Raw genomic sequence first — 12,502 nt, 5'->3', positions numbered from 1 at the left:
AATATTATTAGTTCTGCCACTTCTCCCATGTAGTACTTCAACAAGAATGATTCTGTCTTTGTTTCTATTTGTGCTACATTAACATGAACAGACAGGTTGAAGAATATGCTGTCTCTGTGACCACCCACTGTGTAATCTACCAGATATGCTTCCAGAAATTCCTGTTTGCTGCTGTCACACACAGACATTCCTACAGGAAGGAACTGCAGATGGGGGTGAAATTATTTGTTAGGAATTCTCTGAAAGTTTACCTCACCTCTAGTGAATGATCATACCCCAGTATACAAGTTGGGAAAGGTGTACTGGTGTACATGAGTGAAAATGAATGGGAGATCTGTGCTGCAATACATGGCTGAGGCCCAATGGAAAGCTGTAATGCAGTACAAAGTGGAAATACACAGAGGACTATAATACAATACATGACTGGAAATACAGAGAGTGTTGTATTGCTATGCACAGCTAGAGAGGGTTGTATTGCAATGCATGACTAGACAGACAGAAAGGGTTGTATTGGAATTCAGGACTGGAAATCCAGGGAGGGCTGTATTGTAGAACATGACTGAACCATCTTGACTTCGAACTATATCACCGTTCCATCACTTTTGCAGGGTTAAAATCCTGGAACTTTCTTCTTTAAAGCACTGTGGGTGTGTCAAACCACATGGACTGCAGCTGTTCAAGAAGGCAGCTCACCACCATCTTCTCAAGGGCAATTAGGGATGCCCAACAAATACTGGCATTGCCAGTGACGCTTACATCCCATGAATGAATTCTTTAAAACCGAGGTAAGAGCTGCGTTACAGAACATAATTGAATCACAGGGGAGAGCTGTGTTATAGAATATGTCTGTACCCCAGGGGAGAGCTGTGTTATAGAATGTGACTGAACCCCAGTGAAGAGCTGTGTCATAGAACATGACTGAACCCCAGGGGAGAAACTGTATTATAGGTTATATTATATAATATTGTGTTATGGATTTCCAGAAGGCATTTGATAAAGTGCCACATCAAAGGTGCCGCACAAAATAAGAGCTCATGGTGTAGGGGATAACATATTAGCATAGATAGAGGATTGATTAGCTAATAGAAAGTAGAGAGTGGGGATAAATATGTCATTTTTGTGTTGGCTACCTGTAACTAATGGGTTGCCACAGGGATCAGTGCTGGAGCCTCAACTATTTACAATCTATATAAATGACTTGGATGAAGGGACCAAATGTGTGGTTGCTAAAATTGCTGATGCCACAAAGATAAGTAGGAGAGTAAGTTGTGAGGAGGATTTAATGAGTCTGCAAAGGGATTTAGATAGGTTAAGTGAGTGGGCAAAAATTTGGCAGATGGAATATAATGTGGAAAAATGTGAACATGTCCACTTTGGTAGGAAGAATAAAAAAGTAGTATACTATTTAAATGGAGAGAGATTGCAGAACTCTGCAGCACAGATGGATCTGGGTATCCTGGTACATGAATCATTAAAAGTTAGTAAGTAGATACAGCAAGTGATGAGGAAGGCAAATGGAATGTTGTCATTTATTGCAAGAGGAATGGACTATAAAAGTAAGGACATTTTGCTACAGTTGTACAGGGCATTATTGAGACCACATCTGGAGTAGTGCATACAGTTTTGGTCTCCTTATTAATAAAGGATATAATTGCATTAGAAGCAGTTCAGAGAAGGTTCACTTCATCCTGGGATGAAGGGGTTATCTTATGAGGAAAGGTTGGACAGGTTGGGCCTGTACCCATTGGGGTTTAGAAGAATGAGAGGTGATCTTAGTGAAACATATAAGATCTCGAGGGGACTTGACAGGGTGGATGCTGAGAGGATATTTTCCCTTCTGAGGGAGACTAGAACCAGGGACACAATTTAAGAATAAGGGATCTCCCAGTTAATACAGAGATGAGGAGAATTTTTTTTCTCTTAGAGGGTCATTAGGCTGTGCAATTCTCTTCCCCAGAGAGCAGTGGAGGCAGGGTCATTGAATATTTTTAAGGCTGTGTTAAATAGATTCTTGATTGACAAGAGAGTCAAAGCGTTTAAGGGGTAGACAGGAAAGTAGAGTTGAGGCCACAAACAGATCAGCCATGATCTTATCAAATGGCGGAGCAGGCTTGAGAGGCCAAATGGCCTACTCCTGCTCCTAATTCATATGTATGTATGTTCATATGAGAGCTGTGTTATGGAAGATGACTGATACCCAGGGGGAGCTATACATCATTGAACCCCAGGTGAGAGCTGTATAATAGAACATGACCCAGGGGACAGCAGTATTATAGAACATGATTGAACCCCAAGGGAGAGCTATGTCATTATATATGATTGAAAAGATAAAACAGTATTATATTATAGCCTGTGACTATAAAAGTATGAGTGTGGTGTATTGCAATATCTGAACCCTCGGGGACTGGTGTGCTGCAATACATTACTGGACAACAGGGGATTACTGTATTGCAGTACATGACTGACAAAAGCTATATGCCAGTACAAGACTGAAAATGTAAGGACCATAAACTAGTACATGTGGGACAGTATGTAGAAGAGACGTATCACAAAACAATAGATTTTGGCAGTTCTCAAGCAGGTAATGAACTGCCTGACCAATCTTAATGTAAATATTTTTTTTCATTCAGCTGTGGAGTCCATCATTTTTATGTAAAAATTCTCAATTTATAGCCCAGGCCCTGGACATACTGGTAGCTGTTGCAATGTGAGCAGATTTTTGGGGAGGTTGGCACCTGACAAAAGTGTCAGCAAGTGTGGCAGGAAGTCACAGTTAGAGTCAATGCACAATCAGCAAATGAAGATCTGAGGAGAGTTCTGAAAGAGATTGCATGACTTCAAAAAAAGCACAAAGTTAAGCCAAAAATGTCACCATAAAATAGCAGCGCATGACATATATAGACATGAAGGAAGCCAAGTAGTTACTAAAAATACTAATAGATCATCCATGGCAATACTCACAGTATATTGGTAATACTCTGTTTAATAACAGGAATATAATTACACAATGCATTATTCTACTGCTAAAGTAGATTTTTGTTACAGCTGAACAAAATCTGTTGCAGCACAGAAGGAGGCCATTGTGCCTTCGCAGATTAATTCACTCTGAATATATTTTATGGATTGCCATTCTTTTAATGTGAAGAAAATAAAAGTAAGTCTAACAAAACATGATGTTTGCTGCAAAAAAAGTTTAAGAAAATTAGTTCACTGATTTTAATTATGGATAATCGAAAGTAACAGATGGTCAATCGGAGAGCTCACTGGAAGAAATGGCCAATGAGGCCCTTGTGTACCTGTGTCTTTCTGCCTGCGATGGTTGGCTACTCCTCCTCCTGTTGCTGCATTATAAGATACCCAACTGGACCCATGCTGTTGGGCAGAAAACTCCATTATACTATTCACTTCTGGAAGTGCTCTGGCGATACATCAAAATCTTCCCCTTAGTAAAGTTAACACCAGGTGGGACATGGAGTCCAATATCCACTTCTCAGTTTCCTTTAGTTCTCATCTGGCTTTGACCAAGTTCTTAAGTTAAGTTAGCCTTTGGTTTGAAATAACCTTTTTCTAATGTTCATTAATCCAGTTTTGGGTCAGAGCAGCATTAAATGCAGACAAATAGTCCATTGGCATTTCCTGGCAACTTTATTCACGCCTACTTTTTTTCACTAAAATTAACAAATAGAATAAAATCTGGGACAATATCCCTCAGCTCACTCTCTCCAGAAACACATCCAATCAAACCTCAATGGCCTTCCCTGTAACTTAATCCACAATCTCACAGTGAACAAAAGCATTACTAGGACCCTTGGAGATTGGAGTCAGCATTTCTTAGCACGGCATTAAAACAATTCCAACCGCACACTATGATAAACTTCAGAAGACAGGCTTGTTTTACGGAGAAGTAATGTAAACACGCAAAAATAATTGGAGCAAGCAGTAAGTTTTTTTTGTTTCCTCTAAATAAAAGAACTGCTCTTATTTCAAAGCCCTCTCCACCATTTTTCACATTGGTTTGCAAAATATGCTGCATTGTTGGCTCACGCAAAGGTATTAAATTAGTGCCTGATGCAATGAAATGTTAAAAATACAATTATTATATATTTATATTTGCAGACATGCAGCCTGATCCTAAAACTGGCCTATAATAGTACATATTCTGTGCAAATTGGGGGAGGTTAGATAGCATCTCTTTGCTTTCATAGAAGCTGCCCAAATATATTACTAGGAACAGGAAACCCTATCACAAATGTGTCAGCAACAGCAGAGCCATCAGTCTTTCTGCAGAAAAGTGTGGTTTGTAATGCGTTATCAGTGCAACATATATTTGCTTATTGCATATCTGGCTTCAAGACAACCATGGGCACAGGACTGACATCCTTAACAATACATATGCTAAGAGACACACCCATACTGTACCAGCTGTGGAGTTCAAGACATGACCCTAAGTTTCTGGAATCTCGAATCATTCAAATTATCCAAATTCTGACACATTTATCCTTTTCTTCTAAGAGGACTTATGTGGGGAGATAGTGGCTTAGTGGTATTGTCACTGAAAATCTAGAGTTGAAAGCTAGTCTCAGTAATGGTGCCATGAAATTATCATCGATTGTTGTAAAAACCCATCTGGTTCACTAATGTCCTTTAGGGAAGGAAATCTGCTGTCCTTACCTGGTCTGGCCTACATGTGACTCCAGAACCACAGCAATGCGGTTGATTCTTAACTGCCCTCTGAAATGGCCATGGCAAGCCACTCAGTTCTCAAGGGCAATTAGGGTTGGGCAACAAATGCTGGCCTTGCCAGCAACACCAACATCCCTTGAAAGAATGACAAAAATTACGATGGATTTTGTGAAAATGTGCTTCCCACATGCGATTACACAGGGTCTAATGAATGCATTTTTGTCAGCCAAATATGATACTTGAGGAAAACTATTCAGGATGTCATGTCCTAAAACAAATTTTTCTTTTTGTTTTTCTGGGCCACATTGGTCATATGGAGACTTGGGACGATATAAAAAATGTATCCACTTTCCCATTTACTTGCATATATCTCCTGTTCTCTAGTTGTTCCACTTCAGAATTTATATATCAATGGGACAACAGCAGTAAAAGCAGATCTTTCCACAGCTCCTTGGCCCATGGAACTCAATCAACAAATCAGCAATATGAAATAGTTAGGCACAAATGGCACCACATTTCTTGGGCTTCAAGGCCAAATTATCAGGGTCACATGTGGTCTACTGGCCACATTTTGGGTACCTCTGTTTTACAAAATAATGTCCCGTTGTCATTTTCTTTTGCAAGTTAAATTAGTTAACATTTTTAATAAATAGAATGTTAAGCTGAATTGCTCACAGAAAGAGGCGCAATTTTCACAGATTGAAAGGGTAATTTTAATTCTTATCACCAGACGAAAAACAGGTGATAGTGAATAGGCTGCCCATTTTCCACCTCGTATGATTTCCCTTTTCATTGGTAAAGAATCAGATGAATTATAAAATGGGCTGCCGATTCACTATCACCCCTTTTTTTGCCCAATGATAAAAGTTAAAATTACCCCCATTGATAGTATATTTAGTAATAGAACAATTAGTACATCAAAAATGAAACTTTTTTCAAATGCCATTGATACCAAAGTAAAGAAGCACCAGGGATTGGCGCTGAAACAGTAAGTCTCACAATTCTGTAGCCTTGTCCCGTTTCACTCTCATTCCTGTATAAATAGACATGGCCACAACTCCTTTTGATGACATCTTTCTGAGATATGCAGGTAAATTCACTTGATATTTCCCTCAATAAAAGTAAAAAGTCTCATAAATTATGGTAGTTTCATCAGTAAATTGTCTCTTAGACTATAATCACCTTAAATAAAAATCATCAGTGTCTTACATGAACAAGACAGGAAAAGCATGCTTCCCCCTCTAAAATATTCTATTTCCTTTTTCTACCCTTGGTTGTTTATGCATAGCACATGCAATTCTAGATTTCTGGATGCAAGGAAAGCAATCAAACATGCACATCTCATTCTGATCAAAGCATTAACTAGTTAACTGTTTACCAACCCTATGGTCAACTGTTAGGTAAGATGTTTATCTTTTCAGAGATGAAGCAACTGCAAATTTGGCTTCTCTTCAAAAGGAAATGCAGCTGATGATTGAAATCATTCTCTATGGCAGTGGCTCTCAAACTTTTTCATCCACGGACCACTTAGGTGGGAAAAAGCCCGTGTAGCCACCTACAGGTCCCTATCAGAACTAATGGGAAGAATGGTGTTGCTTTTGATAAGACACTGATGAGATGATGTCTGGTTTCAAGCTGGAGAGTTTCAGTCTCTTGTCGGCCTCCACGTTCAGCTAGCTCCTCTTCTTTGTTTTCAGCCCCACAAGTCTTGAAAATCCAATCTCACAGTTGCATGCTGTACTAGTAACATAAATCTTGCTTATAAAACTACATTGTTATTGCTCGTGCTTATAACAACTCGTGCCACACAACTGGGAGAGGTCTGGTTGTTTGGTGTCAAGTGAGTGATGTTTCGTATGGCCTTGGCCATGGCTTTGCAGGTCAGTGACTTGTATTTTGGGCCAGCCCATGGACCACCTGTAGGACTCTAAGAGAAACACAAAATCAATCGGTGACCAAGATGGGGGTCTGGAATGTCTAGCACTTGGTTTCTAGCTTCTCACAACAAACAAGAAGGTCATATCAAAATAGTATCTTTAATTGTAGAGAATGATGGTTATCTGTGAAAAATTGCAAGGCAATAATCTCATTCAGGGTTCGTACGCATTACAAAGTATGAGAGAGAATGTTTTGTATTGCTCATCTCAACTCTGATATTGGACCAATGCCTTAAAATATGGCTCCAATTTGTTAATTTTCATAAATTTACATTTTGGACGGAGGTTTTATTCTGCTTTAGATCTGCGTTTCTACCAGCAGCTCCTGTCAATTAGGATGCAGATGGGTCACTGGGTAATGGTCAAAAGTGGGAATTAGGATTGATTTTCCCCTCACTGGTTCAAGGGAAATAAGCCAAGTGTTCAATTCCCAGTCTTAAACATTGATCCAACTCAGAACAAATCAGCCACTTTCCTATACTGCAGACCTTAGTACCACTCTATGCAGATCTTTTACCCATTGAGCCATTGTAGGAGACATAGGTAGAGATTTTCATCACTTCTGCCTGGCCATTAAACATCATCTAGATGGAAATGCTGGCAGGAAAGTCATGCATGCCCATAATGGAACCCACACAATTTTCCTACCATTAATAAAAATGATAGGAAAATCAGATGGGCTCTGCTACCAACATACAATCATCGCCATCTGATTTTACTTGTATCCAGGTGATCCTTTGTGCACAGCAGAGACTAAAACCTACCCCATTGTTTGCCTATTGACTCCCAATCTATTCTCTTCATAGATGATCACTGGTTTAATGTGGCTATTGAAATTTTGTAGAACCACTGATCTCCTCACTAAGAATGTCTGATATAGAATTTTCAATTAAGTGGCAGTGTTAGTTTGAACTAATGTAAATTTCACCTTCAGCGAGAACATTCAGAGTCAACATGCATTTAAAATATGGAACACATTGATGATTTATTAATCAATATTACATTTCAAAGGTGCATCCAGACTTCATCCTTGTGTCAAAAATTACAGACATAAACAAATTCCAATTATGTACATGCTTTGTTTCCATTTGGTAACAAAGAAAGCATTGATGGGGGTGATATGAATTATATATAACATATAGATGACCTGGCAGCTCAATCCTTAATAGGGAGACACGACTTTGGCATCTGTGAGGTGGAAACTTTACTCATCCCTGATCAGGATTTATTATTTCCTCACTGGCCTGTGAGAAAGTATTTTGTTCCAATGACAGGTGTATTTTAGAATGCCACAGAACACATCACAAACAACAAAAGGAAAAATGAGTCATTGTTCCAGGTAATGGAATAACATTTTTTTCTAAACTCCCACGATAAGTTTTCCAAATCTGGTTAGCTTTGCTTAATGATATATGCAGCACAGAAAGGCTTTCCAGTTTGAAGTTAAAATGATGTTTTGAGAGTCGCTGGAGTGGACCTGTATCGGAATAACTTAACAAGGAAGCATGGATTTAGAGGGAGAGATCCCTCATTCCTTTGAGGGTCTTATAGTTGACATGGATGGTGGAATTTCCTATGATCTGGTTTATTTGGTCTTTGACAAAGTTAAAGCAGACAAACTTCTGATCAAAAACCACAAGAATCCAAAGTAGAGTATCAAACTGAATATGAAGATCTTTGGAAAGTGGGAAAGAGAAGAATACCTTGTGAAAGATGTAGCATCAGGTTTGGGGAGATGTTGAGTGGAGTCCTGCAGGATCAGTGTTTTAATCCCCGTTGTTTCTAATCTACATAATAACCTGGATACAGAAATAACCCGTAAACTTGTGAAATGTTCAAATGACACTATAAAAAAGGCAAAGGCACAAAGCATAGAGCAAACCTTTGATAGAAGAACTTAGATTAGCTAAAGGACTAGGCTAACAAGTATGTGATGAATGCAAAATATTGTACGTTGGTCCAAAAAATAGCATTAGTCCAAAATTTTCAGCAATTGATAGACAATAGATGGATAATCTAGCCCAATGGAACTGAAAGACATCTGGGAGCATTAGTAGATGGGGAACTTTCAATGTCCAGACAACGCCACAAAGCAATTAAAAAAGAGTTTGAATTCTGAAATTTGGGGTAGAAATTTGTTCATGCCAGCCAGTGCGATCCCTGCCTCTAAACAAATAGGCCCGAACCGGATCGATATTGGTCCTTGAGCCTTTTCTTTGATAACTCTCCAATTGCTGTTTAGCGTCCGTCGCCCCTTCGTGAAACATCTTGGCACATGTTAGAGGTACTTGCAGCTAGTTGAAATACAGTGGGTGCGACTACCATCTTGGAAGCAGCTTCGGCCTAGGAATTATGTGGAGGAGGTTATTGGGTGCCCCTTTACAGATCCTCCAACCTAAGGGGCAGCCCTGCAACCTGTATTGTCCAGCTTGCTTCTGAGAAGACATCCACTTGGCAGAATCCCTAAAAAAACGATGTGGGAGACATTATAACGTCACTCCACATAATTTACATATTATTTAATACTCCCCTGCCATGCAGGGGATGGACCAGTAAATTTGTGTCAAGCGCAAATGTTATGGGTCTCCCTCTTCCCGCTTCCTAACGTTAAACTGGTGCACATAAAGCATAAATCAGTGCCAAGTTCTCTAAAAACTATTCAGAAAGTGACTTCTGTTTAAGAATATACATAGTTAATGGATGTTTGAAATAAATGTAACATATCTGGAAGTGTACGTGATATGTATCGTGACTTGTGCCTTTTATTGTCAGTTCCCACCTTACACTGGATTTTTATTTTAACACAAAATGTTCATGCATGTCACATATTACCAATTAACTGCACATGAAGAGACATGCTGGAATGCAAAATTTTAAAATCTTATGTTCCGGTTATTATTTAAGGATTATTGAATTCTATCATTTATTTTATAGCTGCAAGGCTTGAGAGGAAACATTATCTATGAATGAAAAGGACTAGCATTTTTTATGTTGGGAACCAAGGCAAAATGCCAATACTTATAGTGCAAGACGCCACCAAGGTTGAAAAGAGTAGGAGAGCAGATCAAAGACTTATGTTTGAAAAACTTGTAGATTGTATAAAAAAAGGAAAAACTGAGGGAGTAAAGCTTCCTACTGTTCCTGACCATCAACTTCCCCTCCTACATTGACAACCACCCCCACAATCTCTCCATCACGAGGCCTGACCACTTCATCTCTGAGGTTTCCACCATTAACAAGTTCACATCTGATGAATTCTTTTATCCTCCACAATATACTGTGTCAAATTCCATTACTCTCACTCTCCACCCTGTAAAATGCCTCTCCCTGCTTCCTCAGCAATATACTCTTGTACTCTTAACTTCATCGCCTCAGGCTCTCCACCCACAATGACTTACCTAACAGCTCCCTTGGCTATTTGGTGCCCTCGTCCTCAGCAAGTGCCTTATGTTCTTCCACCTCTGTCATTGCCCTGTAGACTTCCTAATTCCATATCCTCAGGTCTGAGGGTTGTAGTCTTGAGTGTACCTGCAACATGACTGGCCTAGTTGAACACTGTCAGATCTGCTTCATCAATCTTGTGAAACATTTCATTTATCTCCTCAAGATTAGATCATCCTCCCACTCCAGGATTATTCTCAAGATCAAGGACAAGCTCACCAGATCTCTTTTCTCAACGATGAACTTTCTCTTCCAATTCCTTTGCCTCATTCCTTCCACTCTCACCTCCAGCATTGTGCAAGGAAGCCATGAATTATTTTTGGCCTCAACATTGAGACTATTTGTTCAACTGCCTCAAATCTCCTCCCCCTCCACCTCGGAGCACTCCTGAGGCCTTTCTCCATCCATCCCAATGTCACTCTGTAGCTTCTCCCACCCCAAGCCAAACAAAGTTACATTTTATGAAATCCACCTGCTGCCCCATCTATCTCATCCCAATGCAACTCTTGGCCAAACAATTTTCTTGCTCCCTTTGCAAAGGCAAGGCCACAATTCATCCCTCCCCCATCAAGTTTACCCTTGATCCTCTGTTTCTTGACCTACTGCTCCATCTCTGTATTTTTCTCTTCTGGCTTTTGAATGTGTTATTACTCATCTCTCCCAGCATTTTGCATTGAATTCTCATGCTGTCCACCAAGACTGTTCTGGTTAAAGCCACCAACAATATCCTCTTTGGCTGTGACATGCTATCCCTCTTTGTTCTCCTTGTCCTACACATGCCATTTGACTTAGTTGACCACTACCTCTCATTCATGGCCCATTTCTGGGTGACTGTTCGTGTTTGGTTTCATTCGTATCTGTCCCAATGTAGTTGACACATTTCTAACAATGGCTTTACTTTCCACTGCAACACGATGATCTTCAGAGCACCCCTAAGGTTCTATACACAGGCTCCTCCTTTTCCTTGTTTGCATGTTGCCTCTCTGCGATGTTATCCTTATACATGGAGTCAGCTTCACCTGTTTGCTCACAGAACCCTATCCTATCTATATGTCATTAGCCTTGGCTCCATTACCATCATTGTGCCGTTAGAATACTTGTCACACATCGACACATAGATGTCCTGAACTTCTTCCAGTATAATATTGGCAGGGCCAAACCCAACCTATTTTGCTCTCAACAAAAACTCTTATATTCTTGCCCTTGAGTACATTCCTCACTATGATGGTTTTCTCAAGTTGAACTCAACTGTACACAGCACCAGTTTTACCATGAGATGAGCTTCAAATCCCATAAACTATTCATTATTGAGACAGTTTAACTCTACCTTTGCAACATCACCCACCTCCCTTACTTTACCTTACTGCTGTTGAAAGCCTTATTCATGCTTTTGTTAACAGCACGCTCAACTTCTCTAATGCCCTGGTCTCCTGAACTCCATCCTAAATACAAAAAAAAGGAAGAACGTCCATTGATGTAGCACCTTATTATTACATTCTTATTATCATGTCCTCAGGACACCCCAAAGTCAATTAGATACTTTTGAAGAGTTTTGTAGCAACTATAAACTCCAACCTGTCTAAATTTCTGTGACTGGTGTCCATTCCACCCCTATCATTACCAATGTGCACTGGTATTCAGTCCTCTAATACATTGAATTCGAAGTCCTCCTCCACCTATGCTCCTTCCCCACCATTGGGCCCAGAGCTTTCAGCAACCTAAACTCCACCTCTCGTAGAAACCTTCTCAAACCTATCTTGTTGCCCAAGCCTTCAGTCAGCCCTACTGAAAAAAACTCTTTCCCTGGGTTCATGTGGAGCTCTCCTAGGTGTCTGTCTTCACTCAGTGTTAGCACTCTTGCCTCTGAGCCAAAGGCTGTAGGTTCAAGTCCCATTCCAAGAGACTTGAGCACATAATCCAAGCTGATACTTCAGTGCAATACTGAGGGAGTACTGCACTGTTGGACATGACATTTTTTGAATGAGATTTTAAGTTGAGAGCCTGTCTACCCTCCGGTGGATAAAAAAAGATCCCACAGTACTCTTTGAAGAAGAGAAGGTGAGTTCTTCGTGTCCTGGCCACTAGTTATCTCTCAATCAACATTATTGAAAACAGATTATCTGGTAATTTCCGTCATTGCTGTTTGCGTGATCTTGCTGTGCAAAGATGGGCTACTGCACTTTAATGGAAATGAAAATGGGGAGAGGTGTAAAATGGGCTGCCAATTTACTATTGCCCTTTTTAAATTACTGCAGAAAGTCCAAATGCCCCCAGAGTTTTCCTCCTACTAACCATGAGGCTACAGGAGATTCACGGATATTGAATAGAAATCCTATCCCCAGGGAGCTAGCTGTTAAAGATTATTTTGATTACAAATAAGTTTTAATTCCTGAAATGTATCACATTTACTTTTCCAACATGCATGCGGAAGTGCTGTTAAT

At 39.9% G+C, this 12,502-nt stretch overlaps 1 long non-coding RNA gene across 12 annotated transcripts in view; it reads right to left on the bottom strand.

The window, feature by feature from the left end:
• The window catches only part of LOC137383926 (uncharacterized), a 402,194-nt gene that overhangs the window by 344,282 nt on the left and 45,410 nt on the right, over positions 1-12,502 (bottom strand). The window contains exons 3-4 of one of the 12 annotated variants that reach the window (XR_010977493.1): positions 8,324-8,419; positions 2,966-6,610 (exon numbers count right to left, since the gene is read on the bottom strand). The exons of 8 other annotated variants lie outside the window; for them this stretch is intronic. This is a non-coding gene — a long non-coding RNA (uncharacterized lncRNA). 3 more of the 12 variants (XR_010977494.1, XR_010977501.1, XR_010977504.1) reach the window with 3 other exon arrangements.

Source organism: Heterodontus francisci, chromosome 25 (assembly GCF_036365525.1).
Source record: "Heterodontus francisci isolate sHetFra1 chromosome 25, sHetFra1.hap1, whole genome shotgun sequence".
In the NCBI taxonomy this organism is placed as follows: domain Eukaryota; kingdom Metazoa; phylum Chordata; class Chondrichthyes; order Heterodontiformes; family Heterodontidae; genus Heterodontus; species Heterodontus francisci.
Note: the sequence above shows the minus strand (reverse complement) of the source record. Positions and strands in the feature narration are given on the sequence as shown.